The sequence below is a fragment of the Ursus maritimus genome, unplaced genomic scaffold (assembly GCF_017311325.1).
Source record: "Ursus maritimus isolate PB19 unplaced genomic scaffold, ASM1731132v1 scaffold_4, whole genome shotgun sequence".
Lineage (NCBI taxonomy): Eukaryota > Metazoa > Chordata > Mammalia > Carnivora > Ursidae > Ursus > Ursus maritimus.
The window spans coordinates 77,129,083-77,155,201 of NW_024426552.1; the positions used below are offsets into that span (position 1 = coordinate 77,129,083).

The following is a 26,119-nucleotide window of genomic DNA, read 5'->3' on the forward strand; positions in this document are numbered from 1 at the left end:
AAGCAGAGGAGGCCGGGGGAGCGGAGCGGGACCGGGAGGCGGAAGCCTGGGGCGGCTGCGTGCTGGGCGGCCGGCGTTTCCCCGCGGGTCGGTGGGGCCGAGCTCGCTGTCCGCCGCCGGCGCTCGGGGCCCGCGGCGGAGGCACGGCCACGCTCTGCACTGGGAGGGGGGAAGTGGGGTTATTCCGCCGGCTCCCACCGCTGTTTAATTCGAAGGTGAAGAGCTGCCTGGCCTTTAGCTGAGCGTTTAACATCTCTTTAGATCTTAAAAGTGTGAAACTTCCTGCTCGGGGAAAATGTCGGCCAACCAGCATGTTCCAGAAAATCCGGTGCACCGTAGTACATTGTGCCAAAAGAGGAAAAAATGTGTAGTGTCCTTTGCAAATGTCTCTGGAGTAGCTAACTCTGTGCTCCTCATGTTGCCTCTGGTCTTCTCTCGCTCTCTTTTAAAAATAATACTAATAATCTTTACGTGTGAGGAATGCCCCATAAAATCACTGTGAACTTTTGCAAAGGGTTAGCAGCTAAGGAGTAATTTTCCTTGTAATGCAGGAATTTAAATGGACGCTTCCGGCAGATAGAGCTCCATGCTCCTTTGGGACTAGATAGATTGTGATTCTGGCCTATACTGCTCATTTTTTCCAAAAGACTTTGAACTTTAATTGCTTAATACCTAATGCATGTTGATTTAATGGAAATTGAGAGCAATACAACCCTTGCTCCTTAAATAAACTGCATGATTCTTTAAGCCCCGGAGGTTTTCAACTGTAGCCCTGACCCAGGCCTGGGTTAGGCCCAATCCATTTAGTCATTTAACTTGAAAATACTACCCACACTGCAAGATATTATCAGGGAAACATTTTCTCATTAATTCAGACGGCTGCCTAAGGTCTGCTAACTGGAAAAGTTGACATAATTTTCTATACCTGTATATGATAGTTGGTTTTTAAAAAAATTTATTTGAAAATTATTGTGCCAGGAACTCTGACAAAAACTAATACCAAGGTGACAAAGTAGAGGTGGGTCTCAGTTTAGGGATGCTGCTCCTTATCCATCCCCTGGGATAATGTTCAAATTCAGATTTGAGATAACGCCAGATATTTTCTGAGAATGGAGGTCAAAGATCATTACTGTCTCATCTAAAACCTGCTAAAACTCTCCTGGGATCTGAGAAACGGAAGGAAATACTAAATCAGAAAAATGACCAACCATTTAGTCTCACTGGAGTCTTGAGGGTGAAACCAATCAATTGGGGGGGGTGTGAAATCAATCAGCAATTAACACCTAATGGTTGACTGTTTTCTTTAGGTTTAACTACTGTTACATGTTGTGGAGGATTTCCAGAATCTCTTAAAAGGAAATAAACAAGGGCTAAATTCTTGTTTAGGTCACAGTTGCTGAAGGAGTTTCAAGGTAAAAAAGCTTCCTAATCACAATGTTTCTCATGAATGCTATGTTTACCACATTTGCATGTGCTTATTAAACACCGTTAGGTAATAAATGAGTTACAGGTCCAAAACACACATATTAACAAAGTTTGCGAGCAACAGAGAGCATATTCTTTTATGGTTAAGATAAACTTTCTACTTTCCTGAGATCTAAAATTAAGGCCTTCTCAAAGTCCACTGCAACTTCTTCTTTGCTAACCTGGATCATGTGAGGCCATTTATACCCTTCAGTGGCCTCAACTGACAATTTTAAGCCCAGCTAGCAACTGTAAGCCATCGTTCACCAGAGGAATCAAGGAATTAGTATGAATTTGTCAGTACAACAACAAAATTTTAAAAACAGGCTTTATGTTGATAGTGATGGCTGCTTACAGAAAGTGCCGTGTATTCTTTTGAGGTTCTTCCATTATTTCAAGTCCATCAGTTGATCTGAAGGGATAGTAATGCGTTTAAAGCGGTGTCTTGATAAGCTATTGAGATGCAAATGTTTGTTAAAATATGTTTTGGATCTTTAACTCATTTATTACTTATTAATGTCACTTATTATTTAGTAAACACAATATAATACATGCTTGTCCCTACATCTGTCATTTAAGTGTTTAAGAACTATTGCCTTGAGCTGGGTAGGGACAGTAGTGCTAGTCACCTCTTTATTACTCAGTTGCTGGACGAAATACGAGGCTCGCTTCTGCCTGAATGTAGGCGGTATCCACTGAAGCAATTCGAAGGGCAGCACTCACTGACACATTCTTTACAATAACTTTGAAAACCATTTGCGTAAAGATAAGTAAAGATTAAGAGAGTTGAAGGAAATGGAGAAAATTGAGGAGGACCACGGAAGGGACTATGGAAGCTATATAAGGACTGGGTTTAAATCTGTTAACCCAATGTTCTTCGATTCTATTGTGTAACCAAGATATGGAGGGGTTCGGTTTTGGTTTTTTGTTTTTTGGTTTTTTTTAGCTCTACCTTCATAAAGACAATAATGTAAAAATACATTATTGTACTTCAAATCAGTCCATCTAAAACTGTCGTATGCATAAAAATCAATGGGAAGGCCTACTTGAAATGCAGATCCAAGTGGGCTCTGCCCTCCCACCAAGATTCAGGAGGCTGGATCTGAGGTGGGGCCCGCTTTTTATTTTGAAAAACTCAAAACCTAAGGAAGCGTTGCAAGAATAAAGTCATGAACACCAAATCTTTGTCACACAGTTTATTATATTTGTTCTCTCTCAGAGGTATGACTTTTTTCTGAGCTATCTGCAAATCACCTAGTAGTGACACTTGACTCCTCATACTTGGCACTACATCCTAAAAATATTCTCCTTCCATAAAACCACAGAAGTATCATTACATCCCCCCAAGTTTACTATTAAAATAATATCTTCAAAACTATCAATATTCAACATTTCTCAGATGTCCCAATAATGTACTTTATAACCTTAAAAATAAAATCTAGGACCCAATCAGGGGTTACACATTATATTTAGTGAGCCTGTCTCTTTATCTCTTTTAATCTAGAACAATACCCCCCATTGGAGAAGGGATTTTCTCATTAGAAATTCTACGACATATATATGTATTAATGTGTCCATGTGTATGTGGTGTGTGCTTGCATTTCTCGTGACCTCGTTAATCTGGTTTGGTTGTTTTTCCTGTCTTCTTGGACATTCACATTTTTGAAGACTCCAGACCAGTTTGGTTTTGTTACTTTGTTTTAGAATGCCCCACACTTTGAATTTGTCTGACTGTTCGATGTCAACGTTTTTGGCAAGAATATCACATTTAGGTGGCAAAGCATCCTATTCAAGCCATCATATCAGGAGCACACGGGGTTAGAGTTTCCATTACGTCCATGTGATTCTGATTCAGGTTAATCTACAGACAACATTCTGAAAAACACCTGCTTGTAAAACCTTGTGAAATTGTGTGTTTTATTTGAAGTCATGAAACTTTGCCAGAATTCTATATGACCAGCTCTACTCCTTTATTGGAAGTGCTAAAACTATCAACAATAAACAGATAGCTATTATGGTATGTAGCATGGTGCTGGGGCCTTGCAGACATCAAGGAAATGAAAAAGGCACAACTCCCACTTTGGATCCAATAGAGAAAGGAAAAGAAGCACATAAAAACAAGAGAACATTTCTCAATCAGGTGGTCAAAGATCAGAAAATTTGACAATACTCAATGGAAAAACACATATTCTTCTGTGGGTGGGAGTTTAGTGTAACATTTTTGAGTATATTTTGACAATATGATGCATTAAAATGCACGTGTTCTTTGACCCAACAATTCCAGTTAGGAATTTTATCCTACACCTATGACTGGACAAGAACCCAGAACTCTGCCCTGCCCTGTCTTCTGCCTCTCTCCCCATTTTCCACCCCAACACCTTCAAAGAACAAGAACATCTATTCCTGGGCACCTGTGTGGCTCAGTCCATTAAGCGTCTACCTTCGGCTCAGGTCATGATCCTGGAGTCCTGGGACTGAGTCCTGCGTGGGGCTCCCTACTCAGCGGGGAGCCTGCTTCTCCCTCTGCCTCTGCCACTCCCCTTGCTTGTGCTCTCTGGCTCACTCTCTCTCTCTCAAATAAAAAATAAAATCTTAAAAAAAAAATCTATTCCTTTTGTCATTATTTTAATAGCAAAAAACAAAAACCAAAAAACGTCCCAAAAACCTAGAAACGACCTAAATGTCTATCAAAAGGAGACTTGGTTAATAAATTATATGCCATGCATATTACTTAGCCATTAAAATACTTAGCCATTAAAAACAATGACTTTCACTTCTAGGAAGATGGCATAGACACACTTTGCCCTATTTCTCCTGCAAAGTACAACTAAAACCCCTGGACATTATGTATAAAGCAGACACAAGAAGACTGAGAGGTGGAGAAGAGAAGGCAGGCTGCCCAGAAACCTTAAGACAGACATGTGAGTTCTTTGGGTTTTGCTCTTGCCTCATACGTCCCGGAATGGAACTGAAGAAGTCAGTAACCCAGGCAAGCTAATAGACACAGACCAAAAAAAGCTCTGACAGCCTTGTCGGAGTGGTCTGAACGTGGCGGTGCATGGCCTCAGGCTGTGGCTGTGGCTGAGACCGGCACCGCCCTGCAGGAAATGCTGCACTCGTGCTCAGAGCTGCAGACAGGACCCCAGGCAGGCTGCACAGGCCCTCAGTCGGGTGGGGGCTGGGCAGTCCCATAGGCACTGCCTGGGCCCTGGAATTGCCCGTGCTCTGGGGCCCCCAGAAAAGCAGCCACCAGGCCCACGTGGCTTTGGGTGGTAAGGAAGTACTTGGGGTCCAAACACCTGTTTGGCTGTGGGCTGCCTTGAGGCTGCCAGGGTCATTGTGTCTTCCCAGGCTGAGGAGGTGAGTTGTCGTGTGCCAGTCAAGTTCTGAGGGTACAAAGGTGATGTCGCAGTGGTCAGGCTTGCTCTGCTCCTCTGGCCTCCATTTTTGCTGTTCATGGAAAAATTCCTTTTTCTTGAGCTGCAGAAAAAGCTGGTGCTTCTCTTCCTGTTAGGCCAAACGCTTCTCTGACAAAGTTCAAATTTGTTCCTTGGTTTCCTCTGGTAACATTCTCTCCTCCAGCTCCTTTTTCTTCCTTTCCTCCTGCTCTTCCTTCACCTTCTGTCCTGTCATCCTGTCCACCTCTTCCACCTCTTGTCATGTGTGTTCCCCACTTGACCATGGCAGTGGAGAGCTTGGAGCGCTTGGGGACGTGGCCATGGTGCTGGGCGCCTGGCTCTCTCACGGACCACCAGACTTGGGATGGCGCTGCAGGGAGGCGGGCGTTCAGGGAGGATGGTCCCCGGGGGCCCGGGTGGAAGCCCAGCCTCCCAGCTCCTGGCCCCCAGGGCGCCGTGGACAGCCCTCTAGCAGCCAAGGCTCAACCTCATGCAAGGAAAAACCTTTGCTCTCTGAAATGCTCTGCTAAAGGGAGGAAAAGACAAGCTACAGCATGGGAGAAAAAAATATTTGCAAACCACGTATCTGACAAAGTACAGTTGTCCCTTGAACAACACAGGCTTGAATTGTAGGGGTCCACTGATACGCAGATTTTTTCAATAAGTACAGTACTGTAAAATGTATTTTCACTTCCTTGGACTTTCTTTTTTTAAAGATTTTATTTATTTGAGAGAGAGAAGGAGAGAGAGTGAGAGCAAGCATGAGTAGGGGAGGGGCATGGGGAGAAGAAGAGGGAGAAGCAGACTCCCTGCTGAGTGCAGAGCCCACCACGGGGCTCTATCCCAGGACCCTAAGATCATGACCTGAGCCGGTCAGATGCTTAACTGACTGAGCCAAGTGGGCGCCCCTCCTTCTTACTTTCTTAATAACATTTTCTTTTCTCTAGCTTACTTTATAAGAATACAGTATATTATACAACATACAAAATCGACTGTTTTGACTATTTTTGAAAGTTTATTATTATTTTAAAGTTTTTAAAGTTGACGATTTCTTAAAGTTTATTATTTACTTTTTAGTACCTTCTACGCCCAGTGTGGGCCTCACACTCATGACCCCGAGATCAAGAATCACATGCTCTTGACTATTTATGTTAATTGACTAGTTATGTCATCGGGAAGGCTTCTGGTCAACATCAGGCTATTGGTAGTTAAGTTTTGAGGGGAGTCAAAAGTTATGTATGGATTTTTGACTGCCTGGGGGATCAGTTCCCCTAACTCTTGCGTTGTTCAGGGGTCAACTGTACTAGTATCTAGATATATTAAAACTCAAAAACTCAATAGTAAAAAACTAAGCAATCCTACTAAAACATGAGAAAGAGATATGAAAAGACATTTCACCGAAGAGGATGAATAGAGGGCAAATAAGCATGTGCGAAGAGGTTTAACATCATTGGCCATTTCAGAAATGCGAATAGAAACCACAATGAAGGGAGCTCAGGTGGCACAGTCGGTTAAGCATCCGACTTTTGGTTTCTGCTGCGGTCGTGATCTCAGGGTCATGAGACCGGCGCCCAGAATGGATCCTGCTTAAGAGTCTCTGTCTCCCTCTGCCCGTCCCCCCTCTAAAAAAATGAGATATCACACACTCCTCATAGAATTGGCTAAAATAAAAAACAGTGACAACACCAAATTCTGGCAAGGATGCCGAGAAACTGCATCTCTCCCACGTTGCTGGTGGGAATGTAAAATGGTACGGCTTCTCTGGAAAACAGTTCGGCAGTTTCTTACAAACCAAATGTGCAACTGTCATATGACGCAACAACGGTGACTCCTGGACATGAACCAGAGAGAGATGAAGACTGGTGTTCACACAAAGCCTTGAGCATGAATGATCATAACAGCTTCAGTTACAATAGTCCAAAGCTGGAAACAACTCACGTGCCTTTCCATTGGGGAACAGTTAAGTTGCTTTACATTTAGCCATGGAATCCTACTCAGTTGTGAAAAGGAATGATCTATTCACTGATACGCACACAACCTGAATGAATCTCTAGACTATTAGACTAAGTGAAAAAACCCAACGTTAAAAGGTTACGTACTGTGGGATTCCATTTTGATCACATTCTTGAACAGAGAAAATTACCGAAGTGGAGAGCAGGTTAGCAGTTGGGGGGGGGGAGCGAGCAGGAGAGAAGTGGGCGTGGCTATGAAAGGGCCACAGGAGAGAGCCTTGTGGTGACAGAAGTGTTCCTATCCCGACTGCATCACCGTCAGCATCCTGGTTGTGATACTGTTCTGTTGTTTTCCGAGATGTTCCCTACCACGGAGGGGGCGCTGGGGAAAAGGGACATGTGTTATTTCTTACAGCTGCATGTGAATCAACAATGATCTCGAAACAAAATTTAAAGTTTAATTAAAAAATAAAGAGAATGATTGCTAAATGCATCCTGGTATTCCGGGTTGGATACTGATATGATAAAATGACAGTGGAAAAGAACAAAACGAGGTCACTAGATCTGTGTGTACCAGTTTGGAAAGGTGTTCAAGGTGTACTGTAAATGGAAAAAGCTCGTTGAAGAACATTATATTTAGCAAGATCCTATTTGTGTTAAACACGGACAGATACATGCATAGTTTTATGCAGAGAACCATGCTATCTTAGTCTGGGCTGCCATAACCAAGTACCGTAGCCTGGGGGGATTAGACGACAGAAATTTATTTCTCACAGTTCTGGAGACTAGAAGTCCAAGATCAAGGTGCCGGCAGGGTCGGTGTCTAATGAGAGCTCTCTCCTTGGGTGGCAGGTGGCAGCCTTCTCACTGGGTCCTCACATGGCCTTCCCTAGGTGCATTTGGGCAGAGAAAGAGAGAGGAAACAAGCTCTCTGGCATCTTATCTATAATTATTTCAATCAGACTTTTCCAGAAGGAAACTGATTCCCTCTAGAGGAAAAGTTGCATAAATGAGAGAGAAGAAAACTTTTATTTTTTTACTGGACATGCTGTTGTTCAGTTTATATTTTTTGTACCATTGGCATATATTCCATCTATAAACTTTAAAACAATGATTACAATTTGATATGGACTGACCCGTGCTCCCGAGTTCATATGTTGAAGCCCGAACCCCTAGTATGACTAGATTAGGAGATAGAGCTTTGAAAGAGGTAACTAAGGTTAAATGAGGTCATAAGGGGGGTGCTGTCATCTGAAAGAACTGGTTTGTTTGTAAGAAGAGGAGGACACTCCTACGTCCAGCCTCTTGAACTGTGAGAAAATAAATTTGTGCTGTTAAGCCGCCCGGTCTGTAGCATCTGACCATGGCAGCCCTAGCGGACTGGTGCACATCATTCTTCAGGTTCGAGCAGATCCAACCATGTCTGACTTAATATAAAAGATGTGCTGGGCATGATTTAAAAAAAAAAAAAGGTGGGGCACCTGGATGGCTCAGTCATTAAGCATCTGCCTTCGGCTCAGGGCGTGATCCTGGGGTTCTGGGATCGAGCCCCGCATCAGGCTCCTCCGCTATGAGCCTGCTTCTTCCTCTCCCACTCCCCCTGCTTGTGTTCCCTCTCTCGCTGGCTGTCTCTATCTCTGTCAAATAACTAAATAAATAAAATCTTTGAAAAAAAATAGCATGTTTCCTTTATCAAAGGACTAATAATAGAAGTAATTTCTTATGTGATTTAATTTGTCTGGGTTATGCCACTTTCTCTATCCCTTGTATCTCTTAAAATTTACTTTTCCTCTTAGGGTCAGTTCAAAAGCCTCCTCTTCCTAATTACCCTCAAAAGGAAGTGATATCTGTCCTTGACTCCCATAGCCATTAGGTGGTACCTCCCTTAGGACAGTCATCATGTTCCCGCTTATAGTGTAGCATGTTCATGTGTCTCATCTCTTCTAAACGGTCAGTAAGCGTCCCGAGGGGAGGGATGGTGTCTTTTTCATCTGTATCTCCCACAAAAGGAAGCCCAATGCTTTGATGCTTGCATCAGTTTATACTGCTGTTGTAACTCATTACCACGAACTTAATGGCTTAAACCAACAAAAAATTTATTATCTTCTAGTTCTTAGAGCTCAGGAAACTGAAATGGGTCTTACAAGGCTAAAAACAAGGGGTCAGCAGAGCTGTGCTCCTCAGGGAGGCCCTGGGAAGAATCTTTTCCTCGTGCTTTCCAGCCTCTAAAGGCTGCCCACCTTCCTTGGCTCCTGGCCACATCTGTCTGGTTTGGGGATTCGGATGTGGACATCTTTGGGGGGGGGGCTCATTATTTTGCCTGCTACAGCTGCCAATCAACTTGTGGAACAGTGTATAAAATAAGTACTGAGGGGAGACAGTAAACAAATTATTAGATTACAATAGAGTTGATCCAAAAAAGCTTCTAAGAAGTTTTGATTCAAAAATGGCAAAGTGATTTTTTTGCTTCTTTGATTTGTAGGTCAAACTGATGAGAAGAAGAATTTCTCATTGCTGGCAGTAATGCCTTACACATATAGTAAGCACTCAACTATTTTTTGAATGAATGAGTGATAACTAGAGGAATGAACAGTAGAACTCACAGATGGAGGACTGTGATCTAGTACCTACAGTGATTTCTAATGTTGATACTCTGATTTCTTCCAGAGGCTATATTACTCCTCGTATGGAGTTCTAGCCACATTCAAAAGGACACATCCTGATGTTCCCTCCAGCTTCTGTGTCAATTTTTACCCCCTGGACTTATACGCCTTCATTTACTTGTCAAATGGTGGTGATTTACATAAAGGTAAATTTATGCAAATTAATTTACATACAGGCTTTCAACAAGGAGCTGTTTTAAACTGTCTAGACTATAAAACAAATTGCAGTTCTACTTGCAAGTTCTTAATCTTACTTTTTTATGGTACAACTAACACTTTAAAAATAATAAAGGACATTTAAAAAGTAAAATTCCTCCTCATGCTACTACATTAGGGAACAAAGCTTCGTACAGCAGAACATTTTCTCCTTTTCACTTCCCTGTTAGCTGCTCTGGTCCGGTCACTTCTGTCTATGTTATTTGTATGGGGGATCTGCCCAAAGTGGAGGCTGGGTCTGGATCACAGGCTGGGGGGTGGTCGTCCTCAGATCCAGTCCTCACATCTGAATCTGGGGTGTCCTAGACGTAGAAGTGAAGCAGGAAGGCGTTGACAGGATCTTGAGGCCTTGGTATAAATCCAGCCATTCAGTTACTCAGGCTTCATGATTTTTGCCGTACTCGGGTACCATCTGAGTACCATAATGTACCTGATATTTTTACAAGTTGACTTGCATTTACTTCACGGGAATGAAATCATAGGCTTAATTTGTTGCATTTTTCTCATACTGATTAAAATAATTATATAGGGGCACCTGGGTGGCACAGCGGTTAAAGCGTCTGCCTTCGGCTCAGGGCGTGATCCCGGCATTCCGGGTTCGAGCCCCACGTCAGGCTCCTCCTCTATGAGCCTGCTTCTTCCTCTCCCACTCCCCCTGCTTGTGTTCCCTCTCTCACTGGCTGTCTCTATCTCTGTCAAATAAATAAATAAATAATCTTTAAAAAAAAATAATTATATAATTATCAAAATAAATGCATGTCAGTATGCTCCATCCGAAGACTTCTGCCTCCTCGGGGATACCTGGCACAGACGGACTGTAGGCTTACCGAAATCTGCTGCCCTTAGCCAGACTATGTCAGACGCCAATTAGATCTTGGTTTCCAGTGTTGCCTGCTGAAGTCTGTGACTATCCAGATAAATATTAATTGTCTGTTGTTTTGGGGGAAAATTATTTTAGAGTATATAATGGAACTTTGGCAAAAAAAGCAAGACAAAACAAAAACTTTCTAGAACTGCCATTCTGCTACCTTCCTGACTCTCATTTAAAGGCTGAGGCAAAACATAACTAGCTAGTGCTCTCTGAGACTGTCTCTGTTTGGGAAGGTCGTCTTTTTTTTTTTTTTTTTTTTTTAAGTAATCTCTACACCCAACGTGGGCTCAAACCCACAACCCCGAGATCAAGAGTCACACACTCCACCGACTGAGCCAGTGGGAAAGTCTTCTAGTCTTCCTTGAAGAGAGAAGGTTGTCAAGGGGTGGTGCCCCCTTGCTGGAGGCTTTTGTTTTTATTTTCCTTTAATATTCTTTGGGAAAGAAACTTTAAAATTTTATACTTACACTTGATCTCAATTTAAAAAATTACATAGGTCATAATGTCATTTCCTAAGCTTTGGAGTGGGGCACCTGGCTAGCTCAGTTGGAAGAGCATGTGACTCTTTTTTTTTAAATTTTATTTATTTATTTGAGAGGAAGAGATAGAGATAGCAAGAAAGAGATAGAGATAGCAAGACAGAGTACGAGCGGGGGAGGACAGGGAGAAGCAGGCCCTCTGCCGAGCAGGGAGCCTGATGCAGAACTGGATCCCAGGACCCTGGGATCATGACCTGAGCTGAAGGCAGACGCTTTATAGACTGAGCCACCCAGGCACCTCATGCATGTGACTCTTATTCTTGGGGTTGTGAGTTCCAGCTCAACATGGGGTATAGACATTACTTAAATAAATTTTAAAAAGTTTGAATAATAATAATAATAATTTCTGGAGCAAGCAACCTATTTTGACCTGTTACGACCTTGACCTATTACGTCAAGTACTTGAAATTTTCAAAGTACGAGGCTGGTTATTATCCTCCACAATAAGTTAAGAAATCGGGGATCAAGACTATGTACAATCCAGGGGCGCCTGGTTGGTTCAGTTAGTTTGGTGTCTAACTCTTGATTTTGGCTCAGGTCATGATCTCAGGGTTGTGAGATTGAGCCATGCTGGATGTGGAGCCTGCTTAAGATTCTCTCCCGCCCTCTGCCTCCGCACCTCCCCTCCTTCAAAAAAAAAATTATATATATATATATAGCCTCCAAAATATGCATATATCTATATATATCTCCAGATTGTACATATGTGTATATATGTACAATCCAGCAATCTGGTAATCTCAGGAATAAGGGGACCAGATGGGTGGAGAAAAGGATTTATTTAACTGCAATTTATAAGGCTCTATTTCTTATGGTCAATAAGAATTACCAAAAATTTTCCTGGATGCCCAAAGCTGCTCACATGTGTTTCCTTCACTCATTCATCATTTGATCTCCTGTCTATTGCAAAGCAAATACAGCTTGCAGTGTTAATCGACAGAATATGTTTGCAGTAGAAAATGGAATTTATTCACTTGAACTGGAGTTGAACTTTGATAGCCTTGATTTAACATAATCAATCTTTCTACATAACCTGATGTCTCTTCTCTTATTCCATTAGGAACCCTCAGACCCTGTGTCTAGCTGTCTTCTTGGTGGCCGTGCAAGTAAAATAAAACGGTGATTCTAATAAATGTACATCTACACATACTCCCAAAACCCGGACCCTGGACCAGGTGAGGCGCCGATAACCTCAGCCGGCAAAACTGGCTCCAGAGGTGAAGCAGATGCCCCGGATGGATTCCCTGACAAACCAGAAGAAGAGAAAGGCAGCCCGCTGATCCTCGGGGACCTTCGGAGGGAATCCTCCTGTCCTCCCTGCCTGTCTCTCATGTGGGGCTAGGTGCTGAGTCTGTCGGACTCACTGAAGTAGAAAATGAATGGAACATCTATCAAATGAACTAAATACGGTTCCCAGGTTAAAAAGTAGAGGCAGGGGGGCGCCTGGGTGGCTCAGTCGTTAGGCGTCTGCCTTCAGCTCAGGGCGTGATCCCTGCGTTCTGGGATCGAGCCCCGCATCAGGCTCCTCCGCTATGAGCCTGCTTCTTCCTCTCCCACTCCCCCTGCTTGTGTTCCCTCTCTCGCTGGCTCTCTCTCTCTGTCAAATAAATAAATAAAAAATCTTTAAAAAAGAAAAAGTAGAGGCAGGGAGTGCATTTCTATAGGAGTTTAGATTAATCAGATCAAAGGTCGTCTGATAAGACAGAGGTATGCTTGTGGGACGGTGAGAATCACCAAGGGATAGATTCTCATTCGGGTACAGATGGAAGCATAATGACTACATCTTCTTTTGGGGATCCTACTTCCCAACTTTGGTGGCCTTCCTTCTTTGCAGGGACCCTGGTTCCTAGAGGTAAAAACCGTGGAAGGGGCTGGATAGCACAGAGATTAAATGGTTCATCTTGAAATGCTTGCATAGGAATGCTTTGCTTGAGTGGAGGGAAATGAGAGTTCCCTAGGCAATCCCTTAGGTTCACAAGTGTGAACTGAGGCCTCAGAGCTTCCCAGGGAACTCTGAATAATTCAGTTTGTGGATCTAGGTAGATGCTTTAGGCTCCTAGAGGCATTAACAGCCCCACCTTTGCTCCATCCTGACCTCTGCCTTAAAGAGGGGCTTTTTGTCTCGATATATTACAGTCTTGATTTGGGGTTCAAGTTGGAAGATGCTAAGAGCTAACTAAAATAAGGATAAAAAGTCTGGTTAAAAAGACTTAAACACTCAAGAAAATTGGAAATGAGACAACAGCCCACAAAGCTTCTTAAATTGGAAAGCAAAAGGGGAAATGATGACAAAATTAACAGATGGGAGAAAGCTTAGTCCTAAATGGGGAGTGAGGGAAGCCGAGAGCAACCCAGTTATGCTGCAAACAGCCGAAAGCCTCAGGAATTGGAAGCATCAGGTTCCTTTGGACATGGAGGTGAGACTAAATGACGAATACGGGTTGAAATGCCTTTGCAAAAGCAGTTAGAAACCGCTAGAGCAGAGAGAGGCGAGCACATTTCTGTGCTGGGGCACCTCCAGACGGCCGAGCTGCAGCAGGGCCCAGCAAGGACCCGCTCTCTGCCCGCCCCGGATTAGAACCCTGGGGCTGCAGAGAAAACTCAGAAGTAGAAATGGACAAAGTTCCTCCAACTGGAGGAACCTCCAGGAAGTAAAGGAGGATCAAGAAACCCAGGAATCAGAAAAGACCATGGGCCTGTTAATGAAACCTCAGAGAAACTAGGAAATCCAGAGTTTCCTCCAAGAACGAGAACTCCTTGAACATGAAGAGGTGAGGAAGGAGAATCCCGTATGGTCAACAGCAACTGGCCAGGGTCTCAAGCACAGAGGCCTGAAGAAAAATGGCAACAATGTCTCCAGATGCTCACCAGTTTGCAGGATTTACTCTCTACTATTCATGAGGTCAATCAGAGGCCGAGGAGCCAACCTGGTCCTGTCCTTATGCAGAGGCCCTTCGCAGGATCCTGGGGTACAGACAAGAGGACAATGGCTTCTCAGGTCCTTCCATGCACATGCGGCTGACCTCCCACCTCCTGAGCCCAGCCCTAGGCCTGCACCATTCATATTCCACATGTGATCTGCCTGGAGGGTCCTTAGGTCCCTGAATGCGAGCCCTGGAACATGCAGCCTCCGAAGTCAAGTACATTCCTGTTTCCTGCCTGTCTCCTAGCAGGCCCCAGCTCCCAACAGGTGTCAGCATCCTCTGACTCTGATTCAGATCCTGAACTTAGAGAAAACTGGAACCTGGATCCCATTTCTGTCTGAAAAATAATGAAATAGAACAATTCTATATACTCATGACTCTTTCCTTTCCCAGCCCAATGCAATGAGATTAAATGTGACATTAAATGAGGACAAAAGAAAAAGGAAAAAGACTTCAGGAATTCCTCCCTTACCCCATACAGTTAGGCAACTTCCCCTCCTCCATGCTGGCTAGTCTAGAGGTTTCATTCTCCAAATACAGTGAAGTGGTAGGTCTCTGGACTGAGGGGCCTCATGAAGGTACACTAGAAATTTGGTGGTTAATGCAGAGAACTGTGGTTTTACTGTCTCGTAAGGGCCAAGTTCATACTGAAAGGTCTACCTACTACCGTATGGAGAGCATTTTGCTATGCCATAGGGATTTATTTTTTCTGTTCTGTTTGCTGCCACATCACCAGACCTGGCCCAGGCCTACCACAGGCTTCTGCGCGACAACATATTCTGTTATTGTTGGAACCAAATTCAGAGTTCAGTTTGGGTCATATTAAGTCTGATATTCAAGTAGGGGTGTTGACTAGGCAGTTACACAGTATACATGAGTCTGGGGGCCCAGGGGTGGGCGCAGAAGAAATCGGGTCATAAGATCTCAATTTGACAGTCATTGGCACGTCTATGACATGTAAAATCCCTGGACTGAATAGAATCAGCGAGAGAGTGATGTCAAATTATGAGACTGGGTGGCAGACTGAGTCCAAAGGCACTCAACATTGAAAGGTCAGCCAAGGAGCCAGAATCCACAAAGAAGTCTGAGAAGAGGCCAGTGAAATAAGTGGCAAACCAAGATAAACAGGGGTTCAAGGAAGCCATGTGCAACCGTTCAAACGCTAATGAAAGATTGAGTCAATGCTGACGGTGGGGATAGAAGCTTGATTTGTGTGGATTAAAGAGGCGATAGGGAGTTAAAAATCCACACGTAGTGAGCCGATAGGATCTCCAAATCTACCTACAATAACTCCCAGAAATGCTAGGTAAATTTTAACAAAGTGCAAACTGCGAAGTGAGAACTTAACGCAAGAATGTGTCCCAGTGCGGTGACATCTCAAGACACCTGTCAGAAGCTACAGAGAATGGATCTGCCAGGACTCTTTTTTGCCCCAGGGCACAGTGGGTTCTTGGGGCAAAAGGCAAGCGTGGCTACAGATGATCTCATAGTCAAACACGGACACACATGGAAACAAGGCACCACGCAAGAGTCAGTCCTTACAACAAGCAGTAGGATTCAGTTGCCATGAATGCCGGGTGACAGAGAGGCTATCTGAATGAGAGCCTGAAATAAGAACACTTAAAATGACTAAGATCCACAGGACTCGAATCCCTAAGAAAAGAATGAGATACCGGGGAGGGAGAGCAATTCAGAAGGGGCCGGGTGGGTGGAGAACACAGCTCCTCCTTTCTCCAGTCTTTGCTCTTTGTCTCCCCTTCGTGCCCCTCCCCTCCTTTCTTTTAACCACCATAACACGGGAGAAGAACCCAAAATTCTCTTCTAGCTTAATACAGAAAATCCACAAGTATTTATATATCTTTCAGGAAAAAAGAGACAGACCATCATGTAGATACTATTTTCAGACTGGTAAGTTGCTAAGAATGGCAGCCAGCAAGAAATCAAACTTGAGGGGCCAAATGTAACCTATAGAAGACATGGCAACGGTGTCTCTCTGAACTCCCGTAGTTCCAACTCACTCTACAGCTGCTTAGCCCCTAATTTCCCGAGAGTCAATGGCAGGGCATCCGTACAGGTCCCAGCTCCCAGGGACTATGTAATTTGACAACCTCCGTTTGCTTACAAGATTCCATCCTTCGAGCATTCAGTGTTCTGAAACACCTCTGAGCATGCTCTGATGTGAAGGGCTTGCAAGGGTCACTTCCACTGGGCACATCTCCACCCTTTGTGTGCCACTGAGGTCTGTGTTTATGTCAGTGAGTTCGCCGTGTACCTGGCTGTGTACCTGCGGTCTAGAGTCTGGCAGCTTTATCAACATTCCCCGTCAGTAACTTCTAACCACATCCGATCTGTCTTTTGCGGTAACCCTTTTCCTTTCTTTGCTGCACTTTTATCTTTGTTGGACAATTCTCTTTCCACCACCCATTTTTGTAAAATGTCATATGGGTTTATTACTGGGAGACACAGTGTCCACTGTGGTGTCTCCAGATCGGATGGGGGCCACCAAATGTGGGGCAACCCGATTGGGTATAAGCCAGCAACGGGGCTATGGAAGGATTCACCTGAGGCAGAACAAAGGAGATAGAAGTTTCTTGAATACACTGCAATGGACAGGGGTGTGGAGCAAATGAGAGACTGTCTGCGACAAAGCAAGGGTGAGGTGGGGGTGATGTAGTTAAGTGGGGAGGCTGAGGAGGGGTGGGAATGTGTGGAATTTATCTTTTTTGGTCCCAGGTGTAAGTAACCCTTTGGTCAGCTAGGGTTTATGGATATTTTGTGGGGGGTCACCTAACGGGCCTGTTTGTATTCTGCCGGGGACGGGGGGTCACTGTGGGCCCTTCTACCGTAGTCAGGTCTCCATTGTTGAACCTGGTTGGCTAAAAGCAGCCTCTACAGCAATTGCATGCCTGGCTGACCACGGGAACTGAGTAACAGACACACACTGACGACTCATGGACAGACTTTGAAGGAAGAGATGTGATTGGCCACTAATCAGGATGCACATCTGTTATTTCCCTCCTGTTTCCAGGGCCGTGAAATTTACACTATGTAATTACTCACAGGTAAGTTACCTTGGTAACTGAAATTTGCACCGCGTTGTTGGGGGACTGGTCTTCATTTAACTACTGAAATTTGTGGATATCAGAACCATGCCAAGTAAGGATTGCCGGTACTCATGACAGGTCCAGAAAAAGATCAAAGCTGTTTCTGGCAGAAGACGTTATCAAGATAGAAGTTCTATGTTAATTACTTTGTAGTCTTTGGAATCAGTTACTCGGGTCAAAAGGTGGCTAAGGTCCAACCTTGGTGCACAGGAAGGTGAGTCAGTACTTACAAGAGACAAAGTACAAGGGTGTCTGGCTGGCTCAGTCTGTAGAGCACGGGACTCTTGAACTCAGGGTCATGAGCTCGAGCCCCCATTGGGCATGGAGGTTACTTAAAAAAAATAGAATAAAGTTTGACTTAAAAAAAAAGAGAGAGAGAGAGAAAGAAAGTACGTACACTCAAATTCCTAGAAAACAAATTTGAAGCAAGACCTTTCTGTTGTCAGGTTGAATGTCCCATTGGGAATGTCTCTATTAGTTCCTTCTTTCCCTCCCTCCTGTCCCTTTAGTCATTAAAACAATTCTCTTAATCAGATTCTTAAAGTGTCACCTTCAGCATCACCCAGGGCTTGCTCAAACACAGATTGCTGGATGTTTGCATGTCTAACACGTTCCCAGCTACTGCTGACTTGCTGGTCTGAGGACCACACTTTGAGAACCACTGCTTTTCATGGTAGACTCAGGAATGGAATTGAATTTTTTTCAATCAACTGGATAATTAGCAAAATATTTGACTAGTACAATGTTGTGATCAAGCGATGAGACAGATAAACAGCACCCTCAGGCCATAATTTAGGCAGTCCCTTAAGACAAATCCTCAATTCTTTAACATCCCGCTTTTTCCATTATAAATACAAATGTGCCTTCTCATATATGCATATGGAAATTTAAAAATCTTCAGAATACAATCTAGCTATTTTGAACATTTGCAAAAATACATGTGACAAAAAGTTAAGACCTGAAGACAAAACCAGAACCAAAACCAAAAACCCAAACCTTTGCTGTGAACAGAAAGAAACAATATGTTTGTGTTCTTACTAATGGTTTGCTTTTTGAATCAAGTAGATTTTAAAACATCATTTAAAAGCCCACAGGAAATGAGGAGAATATGACAGGGTAGTGAATAGTATTATACTATGTATTATATTGTACTACAGTATATCGTGTCTACTCCTGTATGATACTCTACAATGTTAATTTCTTAGTTTTGATAATTGTACTGGGAGTATATAAGATGTTAACATTAGGGGAAGTCTACATACAAGAACCATCTTATTTTTGTAACTCTTCTGTCCGTCTAAAATTAGGTCACAACTTTAAAAGTTTGGAAAAGCTCATTGGAAGAAGAGCACTCTGATGTTTGGATACTTACACATTAAAAAACATTTGTATCTATGAAAACTACCTGGGTGTCCTCATTTGTCTCTACAGAATAGTTCAGTTGTCATGTTCTTTCAACTTCACACAATCTCAGGATACTTTCTGAGACAGTCTGAATGGACTTCACTGGGACGCCCACTGAGCTTTGGTGGGGGTGTAGAAAACGCATACTGATGAGGTTTTCTGAAATTGGTTAACGCCTCACAATTATCTTCCTCTTCTAAAAATGTTTATTTTTATTTTGTGAATAGGTACCAATGTATAAGATTTCAAGTTTAGGGGCGCCCGGGTAGTTCAGTTGGTTAAGCGTCTGACTCTTGATTTTGGCTCAGGTCGTGATCTCAGCGTTGTGAGGTCAAGCCCCGTGTGGGGTTCCACGCTGAGCGTGGAGTCGGCCTGAAATTCTCTCTCTTCCTCTCCCCCTGCCCCTCCCCCCGCCCACATGTGCACTCTCTCTAAAGAAATAAAATCTTTAAAAAAAGATTTAAAGTTTAAAAGGTACAAAAGTATATACAGTGAAGGGTCACCTTCTCACTCTTGTCTCACTGCTGCCTAACTATGCTCTTCAGATTCAACGAATGATATTAATTCCCTCTGTATCCTTTAGATATAGATGTTAATGCATAAGCAAGGAAATCATGTCTCATTTACGGAAAATGAGAGATACTTGACTTTTCTGGATCTCTCTTTTTTCTTTGCTTAATATATTTGGAGATATCATTTCCATATGAGTGCGTGATCTCGATGCACGCTCAGGCCTGCATTGCATTCTACCGTATGGTTACACAGTTCATTTCACTGATCCCCTTCAGTGGACACTTAGACATTTCCCATCTTTTGCTAGGACACACCGCATTGCCGTGAACAGCTTTGTACCATCTTCATGTACATATGAGCAGGTATAACCATAAGAAATGCAATTCAAGGGTCAGGTATGTGAAATTGCAATTTAGAAGAGGGTTATTTTATTATATGCACTTTGGGATAAGCAATAATACACACTGTACAAAATTTAAAGGAAAGGGGTAAGTGGTTAAAAAGTAGTCTTTCTCATACCCCTTTCCCCTCCAGCTGCTCTCCCCAGAGGTCACCACTGCTACTTGCTTCTTTGCTAGGAACAGTATTTCTGGTCATTTAAATCCATTTTTTCCAAGATCCTTGGCCAGCAAGTGGGACATCCTGTAAGTGCCCAAAGCTTCTGAATCTGGCATCAAATTGTAGAAATGGATAAAAATGAAAAAGTAGCCTGAAGCGACTGCACAGTTGATAAAAATAATAGAAAAGGTGACCGAAAATTTTAAATGAATATTTTATAACAGCCATACAGAGGTTAACAGTGGGAAAAAATTCCTTTAGTGGTGAAGAGCCTGTGCTGTTTTCATACTTGTGTATAATCATGAAGTACTCCAGAACACCGCAAGGATCAGGGTGAATTTTGGCACACGTGTGAAAAGAGCGAGTCTACATCCAGAGCTGTGACAATTTTTGCCACCATGACGGAACATAACTGAGGCAAAGAACTTTTACCTGCTTCACGGTGACAACAGATGACATATTCAGAGGCCGATTTTCTTTTCCCAAACTGCTAGTCATCTCTCCTCTGTTATATATAATTTAAAAAATTCATTAACCTTGATATAGCTCTGATATGTACATAGACATACATATGTAATTGTATAGTCATATACATGTAAATGATAATAGTTAAAGCTTTAAAACTCTAGGCTTTAAAACAGCTTTATCAAGTCTACCATAATTTGATGTTTGTGTTAATTCTGTCTTAACTGAGTATTTGAAGGAAAAAAGTAGTCCTGCATAAATAAGAATTCATATATAAGAACACGCTTTGGGTTGTGTAGGAACCACCCGCTGTATTGTTTATTTCTCTTTGTGTTGGGAGACAAGCCTTCATGGGGTTCTCCTAATTCTGCCCCTCTTAAGAGCAGAGGCAGTGGCTAACTTTGCTCTGGACTATCTTTCAAGGATGTTTGTACAGTGAACAGCCCTGGGAGTAGAGTTTGAGTCTCCTTCCTGAGTAAAGGGCAATTGTATTTACTGTCCATTATAATAAAGATAATGTCTCCTTTCCAGCCCAAAGGTCAGGCCGTCATACTGCTCATTGTAAAATATTTGTTTTCTTAAAACTCGGGGTTCCTCTCCTGCTGTGCAATCCACCGTGTGTGCAGGGCAGGTCTCAGCTGACCCCCCTTGGGTCACCCTGTGAAACGCTGGGATTGCTGTGTGTAATGTGGCCTCGAACTCAGGTGTCTCGTATCTTCTGCCAGGATCATGGAACTGTGGGGAGCTAACTTGTTAGCTTGAAACTAGAGTAAAATGTTAGATTATTCACAGTTCTTGGCACTCTGAACTTGAACAGTTTTAAAAGTCCCTCGGTGAATGTTGATTATTAACTAAGTATCTCAATAATCTATTAATTCAAGGTTCCAAAGACAATTGTGGATTACAAAATATTAAGTTGGCATTAAATTTCAATATAATACTGGGTTTCAACTTTTATCACAGAGATCTCACCTCTTCTAAATTTCCACATCAGGGTAAATGGAAGAACTCTGTGGGTTCTCCCAAGTTGCAGTGCTGTCTGAGGTTTGCAAGACTGGTTTCCAGCGATATCTGTTATTCAAGTAAAAACTAAATCCAGTTGTATGCCCATAGTCACGTTTACATACTTTAAAATATTAGTGTAAAGCAATAATACTTTATAAGCCAAGTGTTTAGAATCTTGCAACTTGCATTTAATTTAGCATTTTCTAAAATGCTAAACTTCTCACATGAAATTACATATTATGTTTTTGAATTTTCATTTCTCAAATGGCAAAACCAGGACAAAATATATAGCTATCTTTCACAGCCAGAATATATAAAATGTTTTATCAAAGAATTTGAGCAGTTATCACATAAACTTGGCTTATATTTACTTTTTATTCGTATATTTTAAAAGTAATATGAAAACCCTATAAATCGTGGTTAAAGGATTTTTTTTAAAGATCTATTTATTTATTTTAGAGGAAGAGGAAGAGAGAATCAAGCAGACTCCCTGCTGAGTGCCGGCGCACAGAGCCTGACCGGAGATCACAGTCTGAGCTGAAACCAGGAGTCTGACGCTTACCCCACTGCTTCACACCGTGGCCTCTGAAAGGATTTCTTAGTCTTTTCAATAGGAAGCGGTGCCTTTATAATTACTCATTTTACAAATGAAAGGGCTCTCCTGCATTTGTCTTTTCATTCCCTTTTTGTAACTGCAAATTGTTGGTGAGATGTCAATTTGTCTATCTCTGTTTTTTTATTTTGTAATTGAAAGGGACACCAGGTCATTCAATGAAAGCTAATTTTTCCTTTTTCTCATCTAAAAATGTTTTTGAGAATGTTTACAAGAGAAAACACTAGATATACTGTTTAAATTTTTATTAGTACTTTGGTTATCTTAATATTGTCATTTATATATTTTAACTTTATTTTAAACAGATATATATTAATTCTCACCTAAACCTAAACTTTTCCACTTGGAAGTCCCTAGGGAAAAAGAAAATCCCTTTCAAGTTGCTATCTGCTGAAGACTGACTTTAACATACTTGACGCTTTTCTACAAGCCAAGCATTGTAATTTTGTCACCCACAGACGCGGTGACAGCAGAGCATTTACTTGCCTTTTCTCCCAGCCTGGAGAATTTTTTTCTTCAGGCTTAATGTCTCACCTTTCCCGAGACTTTATGATCCTTTCTTTTCGATTCATATAAAGTCTAAGCGGTCTCATGAGAGACAGAGAGAGGCAGAGGCAGAGAGAGAAGCAGGCTCCCTGCTCCAGCAGGGAGCCCGCTGCGGGACTCGATCCCACGACCCCAGGATCATGACCTGAGACGCAGGCAGCCGCTTAACCAACTGAGCCACCCAGGTGCCCCCTTAGCGGTCTTTTGAAACCAACTGTAGGAGCCCCATTAAACTTGAGATATTTTACCGGACTTTATTTTTTCATTTCCTCCGTGGCTAAGTTAGCCTATATAATTCAGAAGCTTCTGCCAAGGGAAGCGCTTGTTCTCTGGTGTTCGTGGCAGATCCACGCTCGTCCTCCAGGAACAGCAAGCTTTCCTTGACAGAGCCTTCGGAAAGGCTGGCGTCCCTTTGTGAGCCCCACATCCTCCTGGGTACGTAAGAACTTTCATATGGGAACAAAACGCACAGCCAGATAACAAAGGGAATTAGTAAACTCCCAGGCAAATGGAAATTGTACAGCAACTCCGTAAGAGCAAGGAAAAGAAAGGATGGAAATGTATTCATTACGAAAAGAAAGTGGGATGCCTGGTGGCTCAGTTGGCTGGACAACGGGCTCTTGGTTTAGGCTCAGTCGTGAGCTCCTGGGTCATAATCTCATGGGTGGTGGTCTCGTGGGTCCTGAGATAGAGTCCCGAGGCGGGGCTCTGTACTTAGCGGGGAGTCTACCGAGGATTCTCTCCCTCTGCCCCTCCCCCCACTCGTGTGCACGCGCTCTCTCTCTCTCAAATAAATGAATAAATCTTAAAGAAAAGAAAAGAAAAGAAAAGAAAAGAAAAGAAAAGGGAGAAGAAGAGAAAGCCCTTCTCCCAGCGCCTTGAGTTTCCTAGAAAGACCTTCGCCTATGCATTTATCCTCTGGGGGGCAGCAGTTCCCCGTAAAGGAGGAAGGATAACCTTGGAAAAGGAGCTTGGCCTCTCGCCCTCATTCATTCCACTTCTCGTTTTACCAGTGAGGGAGCATTTGCTTCCTACCAAGGTTGAAATCTCACTAAGAATCCTCACTCACCGGAATGAGATGTAAGCTGAATCACCTCTCAAGTGTAGAAACACATATTCAAAAAGTAAAGACTGCTGGCCCTCCCTCTGAGTCAGCTACTAGCGATGGGTCTCCACCTATTTTATGGTCCACCTTTTGTACGATCAGGCACAGGGCGGTACAATAAAAGCAACGAGTACCATGCTTACTGCATTTTCTTAGCCACTGCAATTTTTTGGCAGTGTATCGCAATTAAAATGTATCCATAGAGGGGCCTGGGTGGCTCAGTCAGTTAAGCCTCTGACTCTTGATTTCAGCTCAGGTCTCAGGGTCCTGAGTTCAAGTCTTGCATGGGCTCCATGCTGGGTGTGGAGCCTTTTTAAAAAACAAAAAACAAAACCCCTAAAAAGGTATTCATATATTTGGGGTGCCTGGCTGGCTCAATGGGTTAAGCATGTGATTCTTGATCTTGGGGATGTGAGTAGAGACTGGGGTTAGGCGTAAAGATTACTCAAAAATAAAACAATCTCTAAAAGGTATTCATATATTTATTATAATTATGAAAGAATTTATGGGAATCAAATCTAAGAACATAAAAAATGGTCATGATTTATGCTGAGGAAAAAAATAGAGCTTATATACTAACTACATTTACAGCATGAGTCCCTTTTTGGAATATACACACCTACAGACATTTGGAGAAAACATTTCTAGAAAGTTATAACCAAAATTTCCACAGTATTGCATTTAGCTGGTGAGATGACAATAGCTTTTATTTTCTGATTTACATTATTCCGTATTTTCTAAGTTTCCCACACAAAACATTAAAGTATTATATACTATAAAATATATAAAAAGAAAGAACAGGGGGTACCTGGGGGGCTCAGTTGGTTGAGTATCTAACTCTTGATTTCAGCTCAGGTCATGATCTCAGGGTGGTGGGATCCGTGCTGGGCACAGAGCCTGCATGAGATTCTCTCTCTCCTTCTCCCTTTGTTCTCTCTCCCTCTCTATAAAAATAAAATAAAATAAAAAATCATTTAAAAAAGTGGTTCTTAAAAAAAAAAAGCACACATACTAAGACCCTGAGAGAAACATTAATAGGGAATTTGACCATTTAAATGAACATTTCAATATGAATATATGAAGAGCCTCAATCCTAGTCCTACATTTTTCTGTCACATGTCCTGGCTTTTACTTATTCATAGTTAACTTGCACATATATGGAGCATAAGGTTGTTTCGGGGTGGGTAAGGTTTCTGAACCGAGCAGTAACAGATGTTCAAAATAGAGAGACTACATGCAGGAAAGAGGCATCTGCTAAATATTTTAGGCATCGCTGAGCAAATTATTGCCCATATCTTTCTCCTTCTCCTCTTGTCCTTCAGGTTCTAGATTGCTTCATCACATGGTTCTAGACTCTTCAGGAGGATGGGCCACAGCTGTCCTCTTGACCCGCCCTTCTACTGAGCTAGAAATCCTTCCCAGAATGCCTCTGACTTCCGGCCGCGACATCAGTGTTTCTTTCTGAAATGCTCTTCCCCCTTTGCCCCAGAACTTCCACTCATCATTCAACATTCAAGTCAGGTGCCCTGTTTCTTTGTGGCACAATCATTGGTGGCTATGAGCGTGGACTCTGTGCTCAGGGAGACCTGAGTGCAATCCTGCCTCTCCTCCTGACACTTGATTTGTGATCTGGGCCAGCTTGTCTCACATCTCTGAGCCTCAGTTTTCTTAGCTGTAAAATGGGTTCATAGATGTGAGAATGTGTATGGGATCTTCAGATGTTAGCACATAGCAAGTAGGTAATAAACGGTAACTACTACTATTGTCAGATCAGTGGTTTCAACCCTGACCTACAGGTTAAAATCACCGGCAGAGCTCTTAAAACATGATTTAATAGGTCTGAATGATAGTCTCGGGAAGGTATTTTTTAAAACTTGTCCAAATGATTCTAACGTGGAGCCAGGCTGAGAATAGCAGTTCTGCAAGTATGGTCCCTGGACCACCGGCACCGGTATCTCCCAGGAACCTGCTAGAAACTCAGCTCCAGGTCCCCACCGCAGACCTATGGAAAGAGAAACTCTGGAAAAGGGCCCCAGCAATCTGGGTTTTAACGAGTTTCCAGGCGCTTCAGATGCATGCGAACACTTGCGAATGGCCGCGTTAGATCGTAGGCTAAAGGCATGAGCTGTGCTTGTGTTGTTCAGGGCCACGTTCCTGCGGCTTAATGCGGCGCCATACACAGATTAATTCAGTTTAGTTCAATTCAACTCAGGAAATGTTCTAATTTTCTGTTAAGGCACCGCGCCTTGGCCCTGAGGATACGATGCTGGATGAGACAGGTCCTTGCCTCACAGCTTGCTTACAGCCTCAGACTTGCCTCTTCTCTCTGGTTCCGCCGTCCCTTAGGCACACCTCTTCCTGTGCCTGTGCTCTTTAGGCTGACTGATTTCTATTTCTGTAGGTCTGCGTCCCCCACTAACCTGATCTCCTTAGAGCAGGAACTGCCTTTACTCATTGTCTTAGGAGATGCTCAAAAGCAGCTGCGTTGCTGGGCCTGGGTCTGCATTTGAAAGCAATGGAATGTGTTCCCCTAATGCAAAATGATAGGAGAAAAAAGGTTGGTTCGTCCCTCAAGGTTTGATCAGGGAGGCAGAACCACCATGAGATTTATGGTATAAGGGTTTTCTCTCGGGGATTGGATTTTACACTGTTGTCGAAGGGGTAGGGAAGTAAGATCCAGGGAAAAGAAGTGGGAGGGTCAGAGAAAAGGTACTCATCAGGCTTCCTCGGGTATTGTGCTGTTGGACAAATCCGAGCTCTTAGGGAAATCTGGACAAGC

General features: G+C 43.0%; 1 pseudogene; it reads right to left on the reverse strand.

Moving 5' to 3' along the window:
• Nucleotides 1-4,458: 4,458 nt before the first annotated feature.
• Nucleotides 4,459-8,715, reverse strand: LOC103676176 (annotated as a pseudogene).
• Nucleotides 8,716-26,119: the final 17,404 nt, after the last annotated feature.